Here is a 20,538-nt window from a genome sequence, read left to right as displayed (position 1 = left end):
CGTACATTTTTTGTTAACCAGTGATTTGTATTATCATCTACCAGAGTATTCTAATTTGCATGTATAATCTTTGTAGCATACTTGATTAAGTGACATTCCAGCTATTGTTTTAGACATTTGTTAAACTTTTTCCATTGTCTGAAATGCTGCTTCCGAACCGTGGGCAGTGGAGCCTTGTCAAGTTGCCAGCTGGCGGCTTTTTGCTCCTTTGCCAAACCACGTATATGGTAAACTGAATAAATTGAAATTCAAGGGTGGACTTCGTAATGTTTTATTATAAAAGATTTACTTCGGCGTACAGCTGTTGATGACACGCATGCTATCCCTCTATTTCCTGCTGTCCTCCCTCTACCTGTCCGTGTCTTCGCGCTGATCATAGCCACAGATGACTCACGGCGCAAAGATAAAATAAAAAAGTAATAGTTTTAAAAGAAACGACATCACGATCATTCGTGTCACAAGGGTTCGCGTTGTCCGGCGCAGGCGCAGTTTGCGACACCCCCTCAATAATGGACCCCGTTCCACACCAATCGTACGAGATAGAGAGTTTAGAGTATAGAGAGTTATAGAGAGTTTTACTACATCATACGCTATCGCCTTTGCATACGTAAGATACGGCCAAGTTTTTGCTCTTCGTGGGCAAGGCCTGCAACTTTCACGCCTCATAACTCGTAAACGTTTCCATCATTCTACCAAAGTAGTCTTTTCTACGTAGGAAACTGTTGGTTCCCCGTGCTTGCGCGATGTTGGGTGAGGACACCTTCTTTCAAGTCTCTTAACCCATGAACGCTTCCGCTTATCAAAATGATCTCCAGGATATAAATAGTAGGTGCATAGTTGCATCATTTCACCAAGTATGCGTTTCTAGGCGCAATACATCGGTTCAATTACATTCAAAATCAGGTCGTCCAACCCACATTTCCATGCGAGACACAGAGAGGAATACCAGACCGCTCCATCATCGCACGTCCAACCTATTCAACGTATTCCAGCATGACGCATTGCGAAATAAATTTAAAAATGCAAAAAAAAAGATCTGAATCTATCACTCTACCACTGCAATTTCAATTCCGAAACTACATTCAGGATGCGCCCTCCCGCATCGTTTCGATTGCACAATGATTGCACTTCAACGTGCAACGACCGTATGGCGACACCAGGCGACAAGGCGCAGGTGCATCCTTTCCCGTCCTGGACGGAGCATCGCCGGACAGCTTGAGCACGGCCTTTGAAGGGGGTACATTCCCTTCCGTATGGCGACACCAGGCGACAAGGCGCAGGTGCATCCGTTTCCCGTCCTGGACGGAGCATCGCCGGGCAGCTTGAGCACGGCCTTTGAAGGGGGTACATTCCCTTCCGTATGGCGACACCAGGCGACAAGGCGCAGGTGCATCCGTTTCCCGTCCTGGACGGAGCATCGCCGGACAGCTTGAGCACGGCCTTTGAAGGGGGTACATTCCCTTCCGTATGGCGACACCAGGCGACAAGGCGCAGGTGCATCCGTTTCCCGTCCTGGACGGAGCATCGCCGGACAGCTTGAGCACGGCCTTTGAAGGGGGTACATTCCCTTCCGTATGGCGACACCAGGCGACAAGGCGCAGGTGCATCCGTTTCCCGTCCTGGACGGAGCATCGCCGGACAGCTTGAGCACGGCCTTTGAAGGGGGTACATTCCCTTCCGTATGGCGACACCAGGCGACAAGGCGCAGGTACATCCGTTTCCCGTCCTGGACGGAGCATCGCCGGACAGCTTGAGCACGGCCTTTGAAGGGGGTACATTCCCTTCCGTATGGCGACACCAGGCGACAAGGCGCAGGTGCATCCGTTTCCCGTCCTGGACGGAGCATCGCCGGACAGCTTGAGCACGGCCTTTGAAGGGGGTACATTCCCTTCCGTATGGCGACACCAGGCGACAAGGCGCAGGTGCATCCGTTTCCCGTCCTGGACGGAGCATCGCCGGACAGCTTGAGCACGGCCTTTGAAGGGGGTACATTCCCTTCCGTATGGCGACACCAGGCGACAAGGCGCAGGTGCATCCGTTTCCCGTCCTGGACGGAGCATCGCCGGACAGCTTGAGCACGGCCTTTGAAGGGGGTACATTCCCTTCCGTATGGCGACACCAGGCGACAAGGCGCAGGTGCATCCGTTTCCCGTCGTGGACGGAGCATCGCCGGACAGCTTGAGCACGGCCTTTGAAGGGGGTACATTCCCTTCCGTATGGCGACACCAGGCGACAAGGCGCAGGTGCATCCGTTTCCCGTCCTGGACGGAGCATCGCCGGACAGCTTGAGCACGGCCTTTGAAGGGGGCACATTCCCTTCCGTATGGCGACACCAGGCGACAAGGCGCAGGTGCATCCGTTTCCCGTCCTGGACGGAGCATCGCCGGACAGCTTGAGCACGGCCTTTGAAGGGGGTACATTCCCTTCCGTATGGCGACACCAGGCGACAAGGCGCTGGTGCATCCGTTTCCCGTCCTGGACGGAGCATCGCCGGACAGCTTGAGCACGGCCTTTGAAGGGGGTACATTCCCTTCCGTATGGCGACACCAGGCGACAAGGCGCAGGTGCATCCGTTTCCCGTCCTGGACGGAGCATCGCCGGACAGCTTGAGCACGGCCTTTGAAGGGGGTACATTCCCTTCCGTATGGCGACACCAGGCGACAAGGCGCAGGTGCATCCGTTTCCCGTCCTGGACGGAGCATCGCCGGACAGCTTGAGCACGGCCTTTGAAGGGGGTACATTCCCTTCCGTATGGCGACACCAGGCGACAAGGCGCAGGTGCATCCGTTTCCCGTCCTGGACGGAGCATCGCCGGACAGCTTGAGCACGGCCTTTGAAGGGGGTACATTCCCTTCCGTATGGCGACACCAGGCGACAAGGCGCAGGTGCATCCGTTTCCCGTCCTGGACGGAGCATCGCCGGACAGCTTGAGCACGGCCTTTGAAGGGGGTACATTCCCTTCCGTATGGCGACACCAGGCGACAAGGCGCAGGTGCATCCGTTTCCCGTCCTGGACGGAGCATCGCCGGACAGCTTGAGCACGGCCTTTGAAGGGGGTACATTCCCTTCCGTATGGCGACACCAGGCGACAAGGCGCAGGTGCATCCGTTTCCCGTCCTGGACGGAGCATCGCCGGACAGCTTGAGCACGGCCTTTGAAGGGGGTACATTCCCTTCCGTATGGCGACACCAGGCGACAAGGCGCAGGTGCATCCGTTTCCCGTCCTGGACGGAGCATCGCCGGACAGCTTGAGCACGGCCTTTGAAGGGGGTACATTCCCTTCCGTATGGCGACACCAGGCGACAAGGCGCAGGTGCATCCGTTTCCCGTCCTGGACGGAGCATCGCCGGACAGCTTGAGCACGGCCTTTGAAGGGGGCACATTCCCTTCCGTATGGCGACACCAGGCGACAAGGCGCAAGTGCATCCGTTTCCCGTCCTGGACGGAGCATCGCCGGACAGCTTGAGCACGGCCTTTGAAGGGGGCACATTCCCTTCCGTATGGCGACACCAGGCGACAAGGCGCAGGTGCATCAGTTTCCCGTCCTGGACAGAGCATCGCCGGACAGCTTGAGCACGGCCTTTGAAGGGGGTACATTCCCTTCCGTATGGCGACACCCGGCGACAAGGCGCAGGTGCATCCCTTTCCCGTCCTGGACGGAGCATCGCCGGACAGCTTGAGCACGGCCTTTGAAGGGGGTACATTCCCTTCCGTATGGCGACACCCGGCGACAAGGCGCAGGTGCATCCGTTTCCCGTCCTGGACGGAGCATCACCGGACAGCTTGAGCACGGCCTTTGAAGGGGGTACATTCCCTTCCGTATGCCGACACCAGGCGACAAGGCGCAGGTGCATCCGTTTCGCGTCCTGGACGGAGCATCGCCGGACAGCTTGAGCACGGCCTTTGAAGGGGGTACATTCCCTTCCGTATGGCGACACCAGGCGACAAGGCGCAGGTGCATCCGTTTCCCGTCCTGGACGGAGCATCGCCGGACAGCTTGAGCACGGCCTTTGAAGGGGGTACATTCCCTTCCGTATGGCGACACCAGGCGACAAGGCGCAGGTGCATCCGTTTCCCGTCCTGGACGGAGCATCGCCGGACAGCTTGAGCACGGCCTTTGAAGGGGGTACATTCCCTTCCGTATGGGACTCCCCAGGGACATCTGCCCAAGATGCGGACATGGATCATCGATTTGGGAACATTATGGAACAAAATCTTCTGTCTGGGGAGCTCACGGTCACTACACGTGCAACTCCTAAAAGGATGCCCCTTCGCTTTAACGCTCAGGACCATTAAGAACATCATAGGAAAGAAGCGACCAAGACACTATGGTCTTCTACAGTGCCACAAATATTACCTGATTCTATGGGTTACATGATGCTGCAAAGAAAATATGGCCCAAGAAGCTCCTGGCGAGGCCTCCAACAGCAGCCTTTTGTGATAAACACGTTTTGCTGTAACAGCTATACTCCGATGTTCGAAGTGGGATTTGGCAGCTCCTATGTTACGGATTGTGCAGAGCGATTGATATTGCCTTTAGGACAGTAGATGTATAATTGAAGCATCTATTCAGCTCAATGTCAACTACAGTAGCGCCTCTTTTCTCAAAGTTCAGCTGGGATAATTCAAATTCTCGGGAATTAGTTTGATAAAAGCGCTCAGAAGTCATGACAAAATCTCCCAAGACATAAAGAGCGTTCACCCTATAGTGTTCAGACAAGTAGATCTCTTAACACAATTTGTTTCTCTTAGGTGAAACACCCTGTATATTGTGAGTGGATGGTTTACAGCAATCAAAGGAAACCATAACGAGAAATCTCAGAGATACAGATTGGTGCACCGCACACTCTAAGACCGGTCGCGGATAAAGGACGGATAAGAGGCGCATATTTTGCTGTTGTTGTTAATTGTCTGCCAACCTTATCCACCACACCACCAAAACGTTAAGAACAACAAAAAGAACGCAATAACAAGACAAAGAAAACAAGCTTCCCGCACGTGTTCACTGAAAGAAAAGTGGACGTATTTCTTTGTTTTGTTTGTTGAGTGCCTCGCGAAACAGTGTGGCGGATAGAATCGTGGCGATTACCAATGTTCCGAAGTTCGCAGCTGTGTCATTGCTGCACTTTGCATCACGTCGTGCAACGGTCGGCGTCTTGGTGGTGGATGGTTAGACGGACGCCGCTTTTATTTCAGAAGCAGTTTGTCGGTTTCTTTCCTTGGCTGTGATATCGCTGGCGTTGTAGAAGATCGGTGTCTAGACTGATGGGCAGTATGAACGCATCGTTGAGATCGTACAACTTTCGCAAGAAACAACAACGTTGTCAGTTTAACTTTGTCAGCAGGGCCTCCGTGCACAGTTGGTATCCGCCGGTCGGCCATGAAAATGCCGGTAAGCAACAGGCTGCGCATTGTGTACCTTTCGAGCACGTTTACAAAATATTGTCCATACTTGCAGCACAACCACCTCTCGTAGTTGCCTCAGACGAAGAAAATGATGTTCTGCGTGTCTCTACGTAACTCACCTTTCTGTGATTGCGCGTTTCTACGTCCTGTTGCTACACGCCCTCCAACTACACTGGGGGGAACACTGTGATCTGAATATTTCGGGTAAGGACATTTCGAATTATTCTTAGCAGCCAGTGTTCGTTTACTGAGACAGCTTAAAGGTAAGCCGTTATCAACTCGTGTGTATGCAGCACTATTTAATTCTCCATAATAAATTGGAAAGAGAGGCACATGAACACGATAAAAAACGACACTTGAATGTAGAAGAGTGTGAGCATGTGAATGTGTGTCACAAATTATTCGGTTAATTGTAGAAATGCTTAAACGTCTGCACTGATATTTTTTTCTTTTTTTTACAAACCTGGGTGGAGAGAGACTCCTATGCAGAGTATACATGCGTCTTATTGGGATCGCGATTAATGTGGATTCACAGTAGTAAGTACTGACCACGTTTATCCGGAAACGCACATCTGGCCTGGACGCCATTAATTAGCAATTAGAGCTAATTGGGACCCCCCACATTAATCAGCACCCTCCAGGGAGCCATCACACTAATTGGGGAACGTCTATCTCGCGTCCAGACCAGTTGTGCGTTTCCGGATAATCGTGGTCATAAAAAATAAAAAAAATAGGCAGAAAATAAAATAAAAAGATAGAAATAGAGTGGAGAGAAACAATTTATTCGAAAATCAACGATGCCGCGGCGAAGAAGCCGCTCCGCAACACCCGAGTGACCAGCGTCCGCCATGTTGGTAGTTTGCACCCAGCAGTTGCAGAGATCGACGACAGGTGGCCACTTAGTTGCAAGGCATCACACCAGATGGCGCCACCATCATAGCTCTAGACGAGAAAGACAGAGAACAAGATACTAGCGGCGGGTAAAAATGACAGCACTGCTAAGCAAGTCTATGCATGCGAGAGAAAAGGTCTAACCGCTACTGCTAAACAGAAAACAGTACACATCGGGGAAAAAGGCTTACGGGGACGATCGCTTAGGCCTAACCCCAACACTACGCAGCTAACACAAGGCGCACATCGCTAAACATGCGAGAAAAGGCTTAACACGAGCGCGGTCACCGCTAAACACGGCAAACATACGAGGAAAGAGGCTTACGGGGGGCGATCGCTTAGGCCTAACCCCAACACTACGCAGCTAACACAAGGCGGGAACCACACATCGCTAAACATGCGAGAAAAGGCTTAACACGAGCGCGGTCACCGCTAAACACGGCAAACATACGAGGAAAGAGGGTTACGGGGGCGATCGCTTAGGCCTAACCTCAACACGACGCAGCTAACACAAGGCGGGAACCACACATCGCTAAACATGCGTCAACAGGCTTGGACACCGCAAAACAAGTCTAAACATGCGAGAAAAGGCTTAACACGAGCGCGGTCACCGCTAAACACGGCAAGCATACGAGAAAAGGAGCGCGTCAAATCACTCACCTTTTCCCCCGCGGCAACTTCCAGGCAGAAACTGAGCAAGCGCGGAGAACACACACGTACGTCTGCTCTCTACGAGATCCAGCCAGAAAGTGAGCGAGCGCGCGGAGCGCACGTCCGTCTTCCGCGACGATCCGAGAGAAACTGAGAGAGGCGACGCGCAGCGGCCGCTATGGATGCGCGCGCGCCCTCTGCTCCACCCGTCCGCGCATGCGCTGCTAGCTCCCTCTGCGCCGGCCGCGGGTGTTTTCGGTTTCGGCTCTCTGCTGCGCGCGCGCGCGCTCCTAGCGGCGACGGGTGGCTTTTCAGTTTCGCTTTCATTCTCCGTTCTTTGCGCGCGCGCGTTTATCTCTATAAAGGCAGCGCGCACCGCGCTCGCGTCATCATTCTGACCGATACGTGGAAAACGCCATGTGTGGTTTATTCTCCTGCGTTTCTCGTCGTCGCAAGGAAAAGACAAAAAACGAAGAACTTCGCGAATTTATACGCGGCATCGTGGAGGAAGCCTTTCAAGTCCACCGTCTGGAATGGTTGCAAGCACGTCAAGAAATGTGTCAGGACAAGATGAAGACGCTCGACCGCATCTTAGCGGCGGACAGACTGGCGAAAAAGAAGTCCAACTTTAGCCTGGACAACCTGTATTGGGAACGCAGTTCCGATGTAGAGGAGGACGACGAGGATGTGTAAATAAATAGCGATGCATTTCTCTTCGAGTCTCAGTCTCTTCTTTCTCTTCGTGCAACGTGTACGCACGTAACATGTCTTCCCCCGAACCTTTTCGTTTCCGTCATCCTTTTCGCTGTATCTTAAGCGGTCCCTCCATGTGCGGCAAATCTACGTTCGTTGCTAACGTGTTGAGGAACCTGAACGACGTGGTAGACAAGCCTCCGTCACAAATATTCTACGTGCAGAAATATGCTTCGCCGAGCATGCAGGACGAATTCGGGGACTCCGTAACATTTACCAAGAAGCTGCCGCGAGAGTGGGACACGTCGCGCGCTACGCTGATCGTCGTCGACGATCACATGACCGACGCCGGTTCCTTGAAGGAGGTGACCGATCTTTTCATTCGGGGTTCTCACCGCGCCAACGCGTCGATCTTCTTACTCGTTCAAAACATCTTTTTCGACAGTAGCCATTTTAGAACAATATCCTACAACGCCAGTTACGTCGTCCTGTGGCGCACAGTGCGCAGCGTGCACCAGATGGAACATTTCGGCCAACAGCTATTTGGCAGAAAAAGATTGCAGTATTTTCTGGACGCATATAAACAAGCGATGTCGTCGCCCCACGCATATTTACTCGTGGATCTTCACAACTATACGCACGAGGATCACAGGTTGCGTAGCAATATCTTTCCGGGAGAACGTCAATATATCTACGCTCCGAAATGAATCTCCGCCCTCACCTCACTTTACTCAAAGTACTCTCCACTCTACCCCCTCCACGCCGCCGCGACGTCTTGAGACGTTCGTCCTCGTCCGACATGAAACACCTCTCCGAAATTTGCCTCAATGTATTGAACGGAAAGGTGGCTCTAGCTCCAGATACGTTCGCGCGTTTGAAGAAGCACAAACGCTTTTTACGACGGCTCGCCTACAAAAAGATTCACAAGAATCCGCAACGTTTGAAGCGCTATCTGTCTCAGCAGCGAGGACAGGGCGTTCTTTCGTCGGTGGTTCCTCTCCTGCTTTCCGCCGTGTTGAACCTTTTCGCCAATGGCCAAGAGAATTGAAGTGACCACCTCCATCGGAAACATTCTTTCCTCGAAGGAGAGTGACGACGTCAAAGTGAAACTCATACTGCAAGCACTGTATCGCATACTCAAGCAGTACGGATTTGACCCCTACGACAATAAAAACAAGGCGTCCGACGCTACAAATGACTTTGACTATTCGCTCCTCTCTCCAGAGGTGGACGAAGAGGAAGCGGAAAGGGTCGTCTCAGAATTAAAGAAGGTTCTTTCCTGGGATCGCGAGGGTTGTGTCTCCGTGTCGGGCAAGCCCATCAGACACTCCTCCGTTTACGAACTCGTCAATTATTTGTTGCAACGTAAGACGGGAAAGAAACCTTCCTGGTTCCCCAAAGTCTCGAAACTATTGCGTCTGATTTCTCTACCCAAATCTCGCGAGCCTCAACAGCAGCAGCAGGCCTCCATTGCGTGGACGACTTATGGAGGGATATGAGAAACCAGAGGGTGGTTTGGGGGGTGTGGAACGCTATAGAAAAGCGCATCACTTGAGCGAAAAGAAGGCTCTCGCCATTCTCAGAAAGCTGGATGCCTACACGCTCCACCATCCGGTCAGAAGAAAGTTTAATAGGAGACGCATCATCGCGCTCAAGATCAACGACGTGTGGCAAATGGACCTCGCCGATTTTTCAAAATACAAGAGATTCAACGGTGGCTACCGCTACATTCTCGTGGCAATCGATTCCCTCTCCCGCTTTCTGCGCACCCTCCCGCTAAAGACGAAGCGCCCCGCCGAAATGAAAAGGGCCATGATAAGACTTTTTCGGGGAGGTAACGTACCTACACGCATCTTTTGCGACAGAGGCGGGGAATTCTACAACAAGACCGTCAAGGAGTATCTCTCACGAAAGAAGGTACAGATGTATTCTACCTTCTCTCCAGTAATCAAAGCGTCGCAGGCAGAGCGCGTCATACGCACTTTACGCGACAGAATATTCCGTTATTTTAGAGTAACGGGAAAATACCACTTCGTTTCCGCGCTTCCCAAGATCGTGCGCGACTACACCACCACCAAACACAGGACTTTGGGCATCAGCCCGTCCGAAGTCACGCCCGAAAACGAATTGGAGCTGTTCAATAAGATAAATGGGAAGCCCGTCGTACCCTCCGTGAAAAAGAAGCTCAAACTGGGGGATAAAGTGAGGGTCCTACTTCACAGAAAAGGTTTTCATAAGAGCTCGGAAGGGAGTTGGTCGCCTCAGATTTTCACCGTCTCCCGCCTGAGAGACACCTCTCCTCCCGTCGTACACCTGGAAGATTACCGGGGTAAGGAAGTGGATGGATCTTTCTACCCGGAGGAGGTACTCGTCGTAACCCGAGACGCCAATCAGCCTTGGCCAGTAACGAAAGTGCTGAGAAAGAAGCAACTGAACGGTCAGAGCTTCTCCTTGGTTCGGTTACGACAAAGAACACGACAGTTGGGTTCCGAGCAGCGACGTGGTCAAGATTGGGAAATGATGTCGGACATCTACGTCCACCTGCTCTCGAACGCCAGCATGGATAAGTTTCCCTCGAATAAACTCAACGCCTTCACGGTAGCTTTCGATAGTCCGCTTCAGCTCTCGAATCGGTATAAAGTCGGTCTGATGGATCTCAGCATAAGTAACGATTTTTTAAATATCGGCTACGAAAGGCAAGATGCGAAAATCGAGGTTTCTTTCGAGGACACGGTGGAAGCCGGCAGAACTTTTCGTGTCACCTCGGATCTCGAGAGGGATTTGGGAAAAGCCCTTTCGGAATTCGACGTTTCTTTCGCGTACAATAAATCGCGATACGACTTCGTCTTACCCGTGGACGTGAAAGCCGTGGAATTGGACCCTCGGCTCGCGCAAGCGCTCGACGCCTCGCTAGCGTCCCGCGAAGCAGGTCGTGCGGTGAAACCCCCCAAATTGAGCGAACGCGAAGCCACCTCCATCGTATTGGAGCACGCCGCAGCCGCCGTCGCTTTCGGCGACGTCACTCTGAATTCGGAAACCACGTCCCTACGGAACACACTCAACAAGTATTTCCAGACGCACAAGCTGGACGCCTCGCTAGAATTCGCGGATAAGGTCTACTCTCTGAAAACACCGAAAGGGTTGCACGTACCGGAACCCTTTGTCAAGCTGCTACATCTCACACCAGTCGAGGGACACGAAGAAACGCTACGCGTCTCTCTCCCCGTAGCGCGTCAATTTTCTTTCACGATCAAGACGAAAATTCCTCGATCTTTGCAAGTACATCTGCCTCCCGGCTATTATGCGACGCCGCAAGCACTTCTAAATGCGATTAATCAGCGCGTAGGCGAACGCGCGCGCTTCAGCTTCGACGGTACCGAACAGAAATGTAAAATTCGGCTTTCCGAGGGCACCTCCACCCTAAGACTTTCCGAGTACCTGGCCGTGCTTTTGGGCTTCGAATCGCGTACCGTGTTCACGGGGGACGAGGATGCCACGAGCTCCGTCGAGGTACTCCTGGAACCCCCGTTTCACAACATAATCGTGTACACGGATATCGTGGAACCCACGTACGTGGGGAGCGGGAAAAAACCGATATTAAAAATACTACCCTTTTATTACGAGAAAGACAAGCACGTCGTCACCTACACGTTAGATAACATCCAGTATTTTAACCTGTCTCAATTCGAAATTCCTTCAGTGACGATCGTTCTCGCGGACGAAACGGGAAGACGTTTGCCGTTGCGGTCCAAAGGCAGAACCAATCTAACGTTGCATTTCAAATATGTACCGTAATTCACCCAAAATAATCCCCGTGTACACTGGACCCCTTTTCCAACGAGGGGGCGGTGTGTTGAGCAACATATCCAAGTTTATCGTTCCCACTGGCAGCAAATAAAACCGATCGCCAAGAGAACGTTGAAGCGCTTGGCGCGGAATTTGGCCGATGGCGAAGGAATATCGCGCGCAGTAAAAAAGACGGCCATAGCAACGGGGAGAGACGTGCTGGATTCCATGGAGGGCTCTGGAAACAACAATGGGAAGAAACGCCGCAAACGACAACAAAAGGCGCCGACACACGACGCACCTGCAGATATCTTTGGTACGCCGTGAAGGTCACACATCCGCTGCGCGCGCTCCGTCATGACGTCAACGAAAGGAAAAATACAGACGCCGATCTGTCTAACGAGTGACGAGATGATATTCGAACCCCCTTCCATTCAATACGGCGTGGAAGATACTTCGTACCAACTTTTTTATCCGGTCAACGGAGTAAATAATTCCGTGATCGAGTTTTGTATTCAAAATTTGCAAAGGGCACACTTGGATCTCTACGGCAGTTTCGTGTCTTTGACCGTGCGCATTGTTCGCGACGACGGGGAAGAAATGGACGAGAAAGATGTCGTTTTCCCAATAAACCACCTGTTGAGCGGCATGTTTAAGACGGTCACCGTTTATGCGAACAACAAGCTCGTCAGTTCCAACGAGTTGTACGCCTACAGGAGTATTTTGGACGTCGTGCTTCATTCCACGCCCGCGGCTCAAGAAACAGTGCACGCGGCTGGACTTTATGTCGAGGACGACGAACATTTAAAGGACGATTACGACGTCTCGTCTCGCGGTCCGAAACAACGTTACGAAGCGACGAAGGGTGGAAAATACTTTAACCTGGTCGGTCAGATCAATACCGACCTGTTTCAACAGCCGCGCCTGATGGTACCTGCCGTCGAAATTCGCGTCGTTTTCCTGTTAAACAACGACGAATTTAAACTCGTATCGGTCCCCAAAGACAAGAAAACGTACAATTACGAGGTGGACATTAAAGAAATGACGTTACACTTGAAAAAGGTGACGCTGGCACCTTCCCTGTTTTTGGAATACGAGCGGCGGCTTCAGACCACGCCGGCCATCTACGTGTTACGCGGATTGGAAACCAAGGTGCGGAGCTTGAGTGCCGGGAGCTTGGACGCTCACTTTGAAAACGTTTACCCCGAAAGGGTACCTTCCAAATTATGCGTCGCCCTGCTCGCCACGTCCGACTTTCTCGGCGACATCCAATCGAACCCCTACAAATTCCGTCATTACGACCTGTCTCATTCGATGCTCTCCGTGGATGGCCAGCAAGTGCGAGCCGAGTACGACTTTCAGAACGACCTCGTCAAAATTCCCTACTTTAACTTCTTGCAAGAACTGGGAGAGAAACATTTCAAGTATAGCTACGAGCGATTTAAAACGAACGGGTTCCTTCTCTACTTTAACTTGGACGTGGACACGTGTTCTTCTCCTTCGCATTTGAACGAGTGGTGAAAAGGAAACGTTTGCCTGCAATTACGCTTCGCTAAAGCCCTTCCACACGCGGTCACCGTCCTCTTGATTTCCGAGTGTCCCAAGCTCATGTACGTCGACAAGGACCGTACGGTCACCTTCCCATAAAAAAAAGATGTACGAGAGCGACATCTTGGAACTCGTGTCCCTGAACCCCCTCGCTTCCTCCATGCTGAGAGGCATTTGCGCTTCCAACGAAGCGTTCGTTTTACGCAAGCCCGGTTATTTAATCATCAATACGGAAGAGCGAAGAAGACGCGGGCAGCACTGGGTGCTCTACCTGAAAAACTACGACGGGTCTGCCGTGTTTTTCGACAGCTACGGACTTCCCCCCATCGAAGCAAACCTTCGAAAGACTTTACCTGTAGTGGACGAGTATAACGACAAGTGTATTCAATCACCTTTTTCGCCTTACTGCGGGCTTTTTTGTATCTACGTAGCCACGCGCATGTCGAAACGCTACAGCTTGAAAAGTTGTGTATCCATGTTTTCCTGTAACCTCGAAGAGAATGACGAAACAATAAAACGTCTCCTCGTGAGCGAACTCGTTTCGTAAAAAATAGACTATTTATTTATTCACGACATACACAAGACCCTTGCGAGACGATCTTCCAACGTGCTGACCCGACGCTCACCGTCGTCGTCGTCGCCGGTCTGCACCGTGACGTCGAGGGATGTGTGGAGAAGCCAGTAGCGACGGACGATAGGTCGGTTGAAACCCGCGTTGATGAGACACGGATCGACTGTCTCTCCTCGTCTATACTTTTCCAGCAGCTCGAGCTTGTAATCTACGAAACGCTTCATTTTCTTTGCAATCTTCGCACTGACGGTGAACAGACGTAAGGGTATCGTCTTGAGAATCGAGCGAAAGTCTCCCTCGCAGCTATCGCCGTGAATATAATCGCGTAATCGCAGCAAGTCCCGATACATTCGTGTTTGCACAAAGGTGGCAAACCTCTGCTCGGGCGTCATCATGACTGAGACGGAATGAGAGTAGACAACCTTTTTTTATTTCTCGTTACACACGAATTAGGCTCCAGCTTTGGTTTCGTAGCCGGGAAGGCAGCCCAAATACGGACGAAGGCTCGAGTCTAACCAATGGCTGGGGTTTCTCGACCAGAGTCCACCGCAGCGACAGGTAGTCAGTTGATCGCCGATTCGCAAAAAGAAGGTCTTTGGAGGAGGCTTGAAGGTTAGGACCAGGGGTAGATCTCCCGTCAGTAGCCATTCGTAATCTGCAACGAAAGGAGTGTGAGAAACGCGTGTTTTTTTTAACTCAAACACACACGTACAATCTTCTTCAGTCACAGAGTGACACTGATGGTCCATCTTCTCCATCTTCCTTCAATAGTCGAAGTCCTTCGCAACGTACGTCGAACGGTACCGTCCGACAGCCGAGAAACGGGCGAATCAATCGGTCCGTCCAATGCTTTTGCTCTGGAAAAAAAATGTGAACGATTATAGAACGTATTAAAAAAAAATAACGAGGAAGTGTACCTTTGGACCACAATCCACCGCAATTGGTGCAGAAGAAGCGGGCCCTGCCAATCTCCCGAAATATGTGAGGCGGGAAAACACCGACTTCACGCACAGCAAAAGTGTTGTACACTGGAAACGAAACTCTTCAAACATTTCGACGATGATGATGACGTCATGGGTATTACTTACGAGGATCTACCAAGCTGATCATGATGGAATGACGATCGAACGTTCGCTTCGACATTTATAGTAAAGCTTTGCCTCTCACTCTCTATGACGTCATTGAACGTGTTTAAACATGTTAAGACGTGTTTGAACATGTTTGGACATGGGCGGCGAAGTCGCCCCTGGACACACTCGTTCCTCTCTCTTCCTCTCTATGACGTCATTGAACGTGTCTGAACATGTTTGGACGTGTTTAGACACAGGCGACGAAGTCGTCCCTGGACACACTCGTTCCTCTCTCTCTCTATGACGTCATTGAACGTGTTTGAACATGTTTGAACGTGTTTGAACATGTTGTGACGTGTGTAGACACGAACCCCGCAATACGAAAAACGTCACGCAGTACGAATTAGATTGGTGGTTAGTGTGTCGCACCCACACTCTTAAAAATGAACTTCACCGCATAGCCCGTTCCTAGCCAACCATCATCTGGAATGATATCGTTATATGCCCTGATTTGTTGAAAACGGGAGGCGTACGCCTTTTTTGTGACAATTATGAACAGCATAAGTGTCGCAAAAAGGCGTACGCCTCCCGTTTTCAACAAATCAGGGCAGATAACGATATCATTCCAGATGATGGTTGGCTAGGAATGTGCTATGCGGTGAAGTTCATTTTTAAGAGTGCAGTGTAGAAGGATCCTGGGTTCGAATCCCACTCTGGGACGGTTACACAGGATGTGACAGCGGGTCGTCTCTCTCTCTCTCTCTCCGTCTTTGTAGTCCTTGGACGTGTCTGGTCTCGAACCCCCTGTGTCTCCCCTCCTCCTCCTCCTCGCACGATATTGGAGGAACAAAGGGCGGCATCTTGTCACAGAAGCAAAGTGGCGGATTTACGTAATCGATGGATATGACGTGAATGGGGTTAGTGCGAGCGTGAGAACCCTGTACTATAAGATGGTCATCCCCTGTACCCCCCTTGTCCACTATTCTCGAATCAAGAGTCCCGAGAAAATGCTGCATACGTTCCAGACGATTTTGGACCTTCTGGTCCACATTCGCCCGCCGTTTGGTAAGTTTTTCTCTATCTCTTCTTGTTTAGAAATAGTTATTTTCTAATACCTAACGTTCCTCTGTAGGTTTCACTGTGACACACATTGTGCAGCTATTTTTCCAGCTGATCCCCGGTGTGGGGGGAGATGTGCCCCGCTTGGATATGGAGACGTTTTTGCAAGCGTTCGCCATCGTAGGCGAAGAAGACATTGAGACGGCCACCACAGAAGTGCTCATGGCGTGCTACGGCAGGGAGTGGCGAGAAATCGCTGTGCAGCGGGGACTAGAGGGGGAGCTCTTTTTCAGAGTGCCCCGAAGCTTAGAGGAGCATACTTTACCGCTAGAAGGTACTGCTCCTTTAAGCTTCGGGGAAGCGGAGCACCTCCTCTACTCCCTGGTGCACCAGTGGAACAGAGCGAGTGCAGCGGGTTGGAGAGAACTCGCTGAACGCTGGATTGCGTGTCAAATACCGTGAGTGTTTTTCGATTGTGGTTTTTGTTCGTAGAATCCTTATTCTGGTTCTTTATTACTAGATTGGATCCCTGGGTTCTTATAGAAGACCATGAAGCACCCATGTAAACACGTCAGCCAATAAACGCATATCGTCTTTCGCATCACGCGACTCTCTCTCTCTCTCTGCCCCAATACAATAGAAGAATAGGAAACCACAGATCCTGCGTATAAAAGCGAGCGTGGGATAGGCCGCAGTTAAAGATGATGATGTCGACGATGTCACCACCACCACCACAACGTTCGGTCTGCTTGCGCCGGAGGTAAGTGCATTTGTATGTGTTTAGATCGATGTTTGATTAATGCCTCCTTTTCTCTATTTGCTAGGTGCACACAGGAGAATTATTTCAAATTGGGGGGAGGGACTTCATGCCTAACATGAGGTCCGATTAGGCTCCGCGAAGTTCAAAATTAGGGGGAGAATCGCCCGCATTATTCAAAATTGGGGAGGGACGTGAATTCATGGCAAACATGAATTCTGATTAGGCTTAATGGGGAATTGGGGGGCGTCCCCCGCCCCAGTCAAAATTGGGAGGGACGAGAATTCATGTTCGCCATGAATTCTGATTAGGCTTAATGGGGTATTGCGGTGTACCATCCGCACCACTCAAAATTGGGAATGGGTAAGAGAATTCTGATTAGGCGTAATGGAAAGATTTGGGGGAACATTTTAATCTGGCCTTATTCAAAATTGAACTCCTTCTTTCATTTTTCGTTAGATTATTCCAAAACGGGGGGGAGAATTCGTGCATAACACGAATTTCATTAGAGACCATGTTGATTATACAAAATTAAGGAGTTCTTAAAGGGAGAATTATTTCAAATTGGGGTTAAATTAAAACCTTCTTTCATTTTTCGTTTGGTTGACATCGTCGACATCCTATGCGTTATTGCAAAGGCGCGGTGTCCAAAGTACAGACGCCATCAGCGCAATGACAGGGGGAGGAGACGGTCTGGTTCTACGGCGGTTGATCGAAAACCCACGAGGGGCATTCATCCACGACGAGAGTCGTTTCGTGGAGCAAAATGTAAGTCGAGTGGTTCTGCTGTGAGAGCGTATTCTATGTATGACATTGTTTTTCAGGAACCAATAGCCGCTGTCGTCGCACATCATGCAGCACAGGAAACGCCGTCCAGCAACCTCCCCGTTAGGCCCAACTGCCTTCCTGTATAGCAGTAGGACACCTCCTTGTACAGCATTGTGCAAGGAAGACCGTGAGCGCCTTTGTGAATCGAGTGGCCGTGGAAGAAAGAGCAGGCATCTATCGACCAAGTCCTTTGTATATATTCAATAAACATGTTTCAGTGAAAGAACACACACAGAGTCTAGTCAAAGTTATTCGGACTGTTTAATGCGTTGCATGTCAATAACCAAGCGGTATTTCAATAAATCAGTGACAAAGTTGACGATGTAGACTGGTTGCAAATGTCGCTGCTTCCGCAGGGCGTGCTTAATATGAGCGATGGCACGAGCGAGAAGGTCCACGATGTCTGCAGCGATGTAGTTGAATTCTGCGTTGGCCAAGCTCACAAATTCGCTCATCAGTCCCAGGGGTCCGTCAGGAACCGTTATGCAGACGTTCTTGTAACGGGCGTAAATTCGACGCACCATCTCCTGCAGCGGCCCCGGCGAGATCTCTCCTATATTGCCAAAGCCTACCATGTCTATCACGTAGCGAAAAGCAGTGATGACGAGCTCGTTGCGGGGACTTTCGCCGTTGAAACATTCCTTCTCCACTTCTTCCCAAGAAGCGTGGGTACGGGAACAATTTTGTAAAGAGTGGTAGCTGAACATCTTCACGTAGTGATGACGCGAGCGCGGTGCGCGCTGCCTTTATACAGATAAACGCGCGCGCGCAAAGAACGGAGAATGAAAGCGAAACTGAAAAGCCGCTAGGAGCGCGCGCGCGCGCAGCAGAGAGCCGAAACCGAAAACACCCGCGGCCGGCGCAGAGGGAGCTAGCAGCGCGCGCGCGCGCATGCGCGGACGGGTGGAGCAGAGGGCGCGCGCGCATCCATAGCGGCCGCTGCGCGTCGCCTCTCTCAGTTTCTCTCGGACCGTCGCGGAAGACGGACGTGCGCTCCGCGCGCTCGCTCACTTTCTGGCTGGATCTCGTAGAGAGCAGACGTATGTGTGTGTTCTCCGCGCTCGCTCAGTTTCTGCCTGGAAGTTGCCGCGGGGGAAAAGGTGAGTGATTTGACGCGCTCCTTTTCTCGTATGTTTGCCGTGTTTAGCGGTGACTGCGCTCGTGTTAAGCCTTTTCTCGCATGTTTAGACTTGTTTTGCGGTGTCCAAGCCTGTTGACGCATGTTTAGCGATGTGTGGTTCCCGCCTTGTGTTAGCTGCGTCGTGTTGAGGTTAGGCCTAAGCGATCGCCCCCGTAAGCCTCTTTCCTCGTATGTTTGCCGTGTTTAGCGGTGACCGCGCTCGTGTTAAGCCTTTTCTCACATGTTTAGCGATGTGTGGTTCCCGCCTTGTGTTAGCTGCGTCGTGTTGAGGTTAGGCCTAAGCGATCGCCCCCGTAAGCCTCTTTCCTCGTATGTTTGCCGTGTTTAGCGGTGACCGCGCTCGTGTTAAGCCTTTTCTCGCATGTTTAGCGATGTGTGGTTCCCGCCTTGTGTTAGCTGCGTAGTGTTGGGGTTAGGCCTAAGCGATCGCCCCCCGTAAGCCTCTTTCCTCGTATGTTTGCCGTGTTTAGCGGTGACCGCGCTCGTGTTAAGCCTTTTCTCGCATGTTTAGCGATGTGCGCCTTGTGTTAGCTGCGTAGTGTTGGGGTTAGGCCTAAGCGATCGTCCCCGTAAGCCTTTTTCCCCGATGTGTACTGTTTTCTGTTTAGCAGTAGCGGTTAGACCTTTTCTCTCGCATGCCTAGACTTGCTTAGCAGTGCTGTCATTTTTACCCGCCGCTAGTATCTTGTTCTCTGTCTTTCTCGTCTAGAGCTATGATGGTGGCGCCATCTGGTGTGATGCCTTGCAACTAAGTGGCCACCTGTCGTCGATCTCTGCAACTGCTGGGTGCAAACTACCAACATGGCGGACGCTGGTCACTCGGGTGTTGCGGAGCGGCTTCTTCGCCGCGGCATCGTTGATTTTCGAATAAATTGTTTCTCTCCACTCTATTTCTATCTTTTTATTTTATTTTCTGCCTATTTTTTTTATTTTTTATGACCACGATTATCCGGAAACGCACAACTGGTCTGGACGCGAGATAGACGTTCCCCAATTAGTGTGATGGCTCCCTGGAGGGTGCTGATTAATGTGGGGGGTCCCAATTAGCTCTAATTGCTAATTAATGGCGTCCAGGCCAGATGTGCGTTTCCCGATAAACGTGGTCAGTACTTACTACTGATTCACTTGCGAACTTGCATTGCAATGCAGGAGAAACAGTTTTGTCTTGCCTTCATATTTTGGCGACTTCATGGGCGCAAACTTAATCCCTTACCATCCTAAGTGCGTACAGCAGCGTTCATAACTGCACTCTTATTTTAGTTCTGTTGATTATAATCTACTGAGAAATATCATATTCACTGCATTCTACCAAAGTGAGAATGGACAGATATCATACTCAGATTACGTTTATCGTAGTGACCCTGTTCCCTCAAGCTCAATTGAATTAGTTTTGATGTATTGAAGTACCTCACCCACTACAGTGCCCTTCAAGTTCATCAGATATTGGTGCTCCTGGAACAGTAGTGTTACCTGCTCTAAAACTGATTTGTTGTATTAGGAAGGGAACAGCATGTTGAGGCACGAAATTGTTTAGCTTAATTTCTGTTGCTGTTGTATCCAATTTGCCATCTGGGCAATGCATTTTGATTGAAGCATAAAACAAAAAGAATAATGTTCTTCTGCATTGCACATGTCTTCAACAAGATCACCTGCAACAGCCACGCTCGCATTGCTCTAACATAGTTCTTTTTGTGAAATCCAGTAGCTTAAGAATTGTCTTGTCAGAAATACACCCGCAGGCCTGATAGATACCGAAGTAGTGGTGCTGTACATGATGTTTGTGTGCCAATAAAGATTGAATTCGCTTTCCACACAGGTGTGTGAAGTGTGGTGATTGGAAACATAGCATATCTAGTTGAAGTAGCGCATACCGGTTGAAGTGAATAAAACGCGCAACGCATAACAGTGGAGGCGTATAGGAGCCGCGGCGCATAGAGCACGCGGCGTGTAACGTGAAGGCGCATAGAAGCCGGGGCGGTTAACCCCTGTGGCGGATATATCCGGCCTCAGAGTAAGCGCTATAAATTTGCAAACAATAGCGCTTATTTATCCAGCATCGGGTTTAGAGTGTACACTCTAAGACCGGTTGCGGATAAAGGACAGATAAGAGGCGCATATTTTGCTGCTGTTGTTAATT

General features: G+C 50.8%; 1 long non-coding RNA gene across 1 annotated transcript; it reads left to right on the top strand.

Moving 5' to 3' along the window:
- The first annotated feature begins 18,181 nt into the window (after positions 1–18,181).
- On the top strand, positions 18,182–19,291 carry LOC135399555 (uncharacterized). Its single transcript, XR_010424334.1, has 2 exons — positions 18,182–18,360; positions 19,111–19,291. It is a non-coding gene; the product is annotated as an uncharacterized LOC135399555 (long non-coding RNA).
- The last annotated feature ends 1,247 nt before the right edge of the window (positions 19,292–20,538 follow it).

Source organism: Ornithodoros turicata, chromosome 7 (assembly GCF_037126465.1).
Source record: "Ornithodoros turicata isolate Travis chromosome 7, ASM3712646v1, whole genome shotgun sequence".
Lineage (NCBI taxonomy): Eukaryota > Metazoa > Arthropoda > Arachnida > Ixodida > Argasidae > Ornithodoros > Ornithodoros turicata.
This window is presented reverse-complemented; position numbering and strand designations above follow the sequence as displayed.